Genomic DNA, 6,334 nt, shown 5'->3' with positions numbered 1-6,334 from the left:
GAGGGGCTCTGAACTTGTCAACAAGAGCTGCATCCATAGTCCCCACTCTGTTTATGTGAATATTGTTTATCATTTGTGATAGTGAAAAGGCTGAGATGCCCTTGTCCCCAGTTTTAACTCACAAGAGAAGGGGAAGCACAAATGCCCCACAGTTGGAAACCTGCCCACAGCAGTCCCAAAGGAGCTGTACAAATGACACCAATTTTCTCCAGAATTCCTGTTGGCCTTAGGCCTGAAGCCCCAGGCTGGGCCTTTCTGCCACTCCCGATTGCAGAAGTAGCTGTGTTTAGCTTAGTTTTCCAGCATCACTAATTAAACCCCTACTCTCAGGAAAGGAAAAGCTATAGGAGCCAAATTGTATTTTTCCCACCAGGAAACACAGATCTCTGAGTCTTTCAACTTTGCGAAAGAGCCTGCAGTGTGTCACATGCCAAGAAAGACTGGGCAGGCTTGTAGCTCAGCACTCATACCCAGATAGGACCACTAGGAAAATGATTCCAATGCATGGTACCTCGGTTGGTTTTCTGTTTTTGTTTTTGTTTTTTTTTTAAATACTGTCTTTCAAAAATACAGAGAAAGAATGACAGAAAGAATGAAAGAAAGAAAGAAAGAAAGAAAGAAAGAAAGAAAGATAGATAGATCTCCCAGGTATGGAAATGTTAAACAAATGCTTCAGTGTTTTTATGAAACAGAAGAAGCAATCCCATTATGTTCCAATAGCTAAACTGGACTGGAAGAAAGACCATCTTTTGGAGAAAAATGAGTCTATGACTAACCACAGAAAAATTTCTCTTTCCAGGGTTCACTTTTTAATGTTTTTAGCTCTTACATAAACAAACCTTTATGAGGAGAATTTACAGAAGCCTTTAGTGAAATTACAAGTTCAAATTAGAACCGTATTAACCTAACCTTGGTAATTGTAAAACATGAAAAGAATATCTTGGTTCTGTAAATTTTCTTGTATCACTTTCTAATTTAGGCCACATGTCACCATTACCTATTTAGCTGTAAGTATTCTTATTGTGAATGCACTTGGCCAAATGTGTAGTGTACTAAATTTTAGTAAGTAGGCTAGAATTATGGCAAGGATTCCCTTTTTGAATATCAGGGTTAAGTGCCTCCTACTACTTTCAATATTTTAGCTCAGAGTAGAAACATTCTGTTCATACACAGATAACCTTATCTTCAAACAATCAGAAGAGGCTTACTCAATATAATTATATATGTGATTATACATACAACAGTATATATATGTGTGTGTATATATATATCTACAATTTATGTAAATACATATATTTTGCATACCAGAAATGAGACATCCTTGAAAGATGAGTACAGAGTCTTACATTTGTACTACCTTTCAGACACACAGATGTAGACTAACAGTACATTCAAGGAAAATGTGAAAGCCTTCAAGTTATAAAGAGGATGACACAGTTGGAACAGCAAAGAGCCCTGAAGCTAGAAGCCACTCATGTTACTTTCAAGTCCAAAAATCTCCATTTCTTTAGACGCAAGATCATGGGTAATTCATTAACATTCTCCAAACATCATTTTTATCATGAGCAAGGAAGTAATGAAAAACAATTCTCTCCATTCTGACCAAGTTCTTGTGGTCCCAGATGCATAAATGTTATGAACGTGCTGTGTGCAGTGACAGGAAGGCATTTGAAATGTTTTTCTCAAACTAGTGGCTCCACAACTTAGTGGCACGTGCCAAGTGCCAAACCTTATACTAGCTGGTTTGGTAACACCCTTTGGTGCAGTAGGCTCTTTGTGTCTGCAGGTTCCACCTCTTCAAATTTACCTAACCATGCCTAAAATATCCTCAAAAAATCTTACTCTTGTAGTGAAAACATACAGTCAATTTTTTCTTGTCTGCATCCCTGATACACTACAGTACTGCCTAGCACCTGCTCAGATACTATTTCCATTACACTCCGTATTATAATGTAGGAATGATTTAAGGTACCCAGGAGGAGATGCATAGATTATATGCAAATATGATGCTGCTCTACAGGAGGCACTTGAACATCCGTGGTTGGGAGGACCCATTGGAGCTGTGAGCCAGCCCCCCTCAGGGATGAAGGGAAGACTGTCTTCTTATATACACGGAAAAATAGCATTTCTGATCATGTCTTCCAGGTCTTCCTAGTGTCTCGTAATACAACCAGCAGGAGCTTGGTCAGGCATTCTGGGGCCCAACTCTCTGAGTTTCTGGGTTTGTTTGGTTGACCACACCCCCATGTATCATAACAAGACACAAAACAATATTTAAAAATATAGCTTATTTATAATTTGGCCAAATGAGGAGGGCAATTATTGTGTCTATGGATGAGGCAAGGGCCAGCCTGATAGCTCAGCACACTAAAGCGCCTGCTTAGGCAAAGCGCAGCGGCCAGGTTCGATCCCCGCACTGCTCCGCCCCTGGGCACGCTGAGATGGCGTCTGAGACTGGGCTGGTGGCGCGCGCTGTAATCCCAGCACTTGGGAGGCTGAAAACAGGAGAATCACTACGAATCCGAGACCTTGTAGATCCTGTACACCCTGCCCCTTGTCCCACCCAGTCGTCAAATCTCAGCGCCGTGGGGTGGGGCTGGGGGTTACTGTGTGGAAACACATCACGCGCCTTTGCACTTGGCTTTGTTTCCTCTGTCTCCGTGGCATTGTGCACGCAGCAGCTCGGCACAGGTGTGGGTGCCAAAGTCAAGCTAATGTTTAACTTTTTTCTTGTACTGTTTCACATGTGCCAGACAATGAAACAGAACTTTCTGTTAAAACAAAGTAAAGCCTGAAGTGACGAGACAGTCCTCCAAAGCAGTGACCTGTAGGGTCGGAAACCCTTGGGGTCCCCTCCTAGTTTGCCACCTGGCCCTTCTCTGTGGGATTTTCTCCTCACAGTGTATCCGTTCTTACCAAAGAGCCTACTCCTAGCCGATTCGTGCAACGCTTGGTTTTAGCCTGTGTTCGGAAATATCTATGCTCTAGCAGCCAACTTGGAATCTGGGATAGAGTTTGTTCTTGGTGTTCTCCTGTCTGTATCGATTGGATCAAAGGGAGATCCATCTGGAACCCAGTTAAAGTCCTTCCAGATGGTGAGCTTGCTTCCAGATGGCACATTTAATAGGAGAAAAAAAAAATCACTGAATGCAAGCATCCTAATGCTCGGGAAGGCCCTGTGACCTTATTTCTTCCAAGATGCCTCGGGAGACTGGACAATCTCATGTGCTGTAGATTTTCACAGGAAAACTCTCCTCTTCCCAAATCTCAGAATTAAATGGGGTCTTTGGAAACTCGGGGTGTTGTTAATAGACAAACACTGATCATCCATATGCTCAGGCCTGCCGGTGGTGTCTTCTTGCTTCTCTTACTAGCTTAGATGAATGTAGAAGGCATTCTCAAGCTCCACCTGGTATCCAAGAGCTCCTGCTCTCAAAGTGCCCCCTCGTGGATGCAAGCTCAGGTTTGGCTGATCCTAAGTAGGTGGCTTCCAGCAAACCTGCTGCCCCTAGTGGATCATTAATTTCAAAACTGATCACTTGTGCTCTCAAGAAGAGTAGAAATATCACAGAGTTCTAAGTTCTAAGAGGCCATGTGGTGGGCTCACCTTTGAACAAAGGGGTGACATCGGATGTTTGACCCTTGGGCTTCTGAGCAAATAATTTCACACAGAACACAAACTTTCTTCTTCTTTTGCTGTACCCGTGTAATATGCTTTGTCCCAAATTTTTTAACACAGACCCTTGTATGGCATGGGAACTTCTGGTCATTCAGTAAAGAAAATCATATTCATTCATTCATTCATTCATTCATTCATTCATTCATTCATTCGCTTGTTTTATTGAGGGTCTATGGACCAGGTCCTGAGCTTGGAACTAGGGCCACAGAATGGGGACAGGGAGAAACTGTTGGTGGAGCCTGGCTCATGCAGCCCTTGTCCAGTACACACTCCTGGGACAGGCGCATTGCATGGTAGTTTTCAACTCTGTCCTTAGCTGGCCCTTGTTCCTTACACTCTTGGCCTGGGAACACAAGAGTCACAGTGGGGCAACCCCTGTTGACCCTGCAGGCTACGTGTCCTCCCTTACTGGCTGTTAACCTAGGAACGTAAGGTCTGGACCTTGACCTACATTCCCATGGGCCGGGATCCATAGAGAGGCTAGTAGGTCAGTTGGCTTTATTTGATTTTCCTCTCAGCCAGTTGGATTACTGGTATCCCGGCTGCCCACTGCACTATGGTCAGGGTGAAGGTATAGTATGTGAAAGGTTGCTGTGTGCTTCCAAACTTAGCTTTCCAAAAGGCCACAGCTTGAGGCCTCTGAATCATGTATACTGCTGTTTGGGGGCCCCAGCCCTTAGGATTGCAGGTTGGGAACATTGAAAAGAAAGAATTCATTGCAAAGGAAATTGCAGTTTAGATGAGATTGAGATTGAACTTTACATTTCCACAACATATGAAGCTAAGTCTTGCTAAGCAAATTAAAGGAAACCCTAGCTTCTTTGTATATCTAGCTAAAAACAAAACACCACCCCCTCAAGATTGGAGACCAGAGACTGCAGATAAAAGTGTATATTAATTAAGAGAATACACAGTTTCAAGTACCCTAGGGCTCTCTATCAACACCTACTCAGGTACAACAACAAATCATTTTTATCTGTTTCTAAGCAAACATCTCATAGAAGCATTCGGTCGTTTTAGGTCTGCTTATTCTTTACACCTGAAAGGGCTGGATTTGATGGTCTGATCACAGAAAAGTCTAACTTTACTGCCCCAGTATTCTGAAATTGATGAGACTATGTGGTAGCCATGGAGATCAGAGAGGGAGAAGGTGCTTTGAGGTCATTTAGCCTCTGGGCAGAGCTGTTCCTAAAACTATTTTAGACCTATGGTGGCTGGTACTGTTATCCTGCAATCTGTATAATCATTCCTATTAAAATTTGCCACCCTACATAAATCATGTTTTATTTTTGCCAACTGCTGTAACCCTCATTTAAATTACATCCTCCATAGCTCTAGCACGATTATTTTCTGTTCTCAAATGAGGCTCTCAGACTGGATCATGCCCGGGCAGCTACTCCTCTAAATTGGGACTTGGCTTCCCCAGGGCAACACGTGAAGAGTGGCTGCATCTTTCCCGTCGTAGCTATCGCTCACACACACTTCAGAGCATGCCTCTTCCCTGATCTCATAGTAAGACACTGGGGGCCAGGGAGATAGCTCAGCGGCATAAGCGCCTGCCTGGCAAGTGCAAGGTCCTGAGTTTGACCCCCGGTACAAAAACAAACAAACACAAAGACAGTGGGATATAATTTTTAGTTTCCAGATTTCCCTGTTTCTCACTACTGAAAACACTGCTGCCTCTTGCAGGCATGGAGACCACCAGGTAGGAGCCTGAAAGAGCAGGAAGCGAGGTAAAGGTGGGAAGCAGCAGGAAGCACTGTTTCTGGCTCCTGTGTTTTCCAGTATGGTAGCAGCACTGTTCCTGAGACAGCCTGCTTAAGTGCCCACTCAGAAAACCACCAAGGTTACCCTTAGTGATTAATAAATGTGGTGCACTCCTCCAGAGATATTAACGCCAAAGCCAATCTCACGCTCTCGCTCGCTCGCTCATACTGGTCCACTTTTATTTATTTTTAAAACTTTGTGACTGAGTCTCACTAATTCATTAAGCTGCCCAGACTGAGCTTCTGCTCAGCCTCCCAGAGTACAATGAAGCCAACTCCTGTTGAGCACCTACTAGCTAGAGGCCAGTTCTTGGCACCATCCTGGCTCCTCCGCAGAACAACCACGGGGATTAGTGAAGTATTCTTTCCAGATTTTACCAGGGTGAAAACCTCTTCCAGGAGCCTTGGAGCAAGGAAGCTAGAGATCCAGGGCCCTCAGCAACTCAAATAGGTGTCGAAGATGCCCTACTGGTTTTGGCAGGTCTGAGCTAATAGGGACAAACAGATAAAGTCACCCAAATGTCAGCTCTGTAGATGTCGTCTTTGCCACCACTTGCGATCTTCACATGTGCTTTGTTTTGGAGGGATCGTGTATTTACTTTCCCAGAGTCTGAAGCCTTGGAAGGACATGGTATACCCTTCCCTCGAGATCTTTAATCACATCTGTTGGCAGAATTTGGAGTTGCACATTTCAGTCTGAACGAGGTGCCAAAGTCCAAGGTTTAAAGGAATGAACACAGTCCCTGTGAAGTTTTCATTCCCTTAGAGATTACTGTAATGTGAGCACCATGTGCTACACAGAGAGCTGAGTAAATAGGGGAGCACACCGGGGTCCCTCTCTCATTGACCTGATCGCCTAGGATACGGATTGTAAACTGTAGCCATGGGC

This window comes from Octodon degus, unplaced genomic scaffold, assembly GCF_000260255.1.
Source record: "Octodon degus isolate 3935 unplaced genomic scaffold, OctDeg1.0 scaffold00023, whole genome shotgun sequence".
Taxonomy (NCBI): Eukaryota; Metazoa; Chordata; class Mammalia; order Rodentia; family Octodontidae; genus Octodon; species Octodon degus.
The sequence above is the reverse complement of the archived record's forward strand: the minus strand, read 5'-3'. Positions refer to the sequence as shown.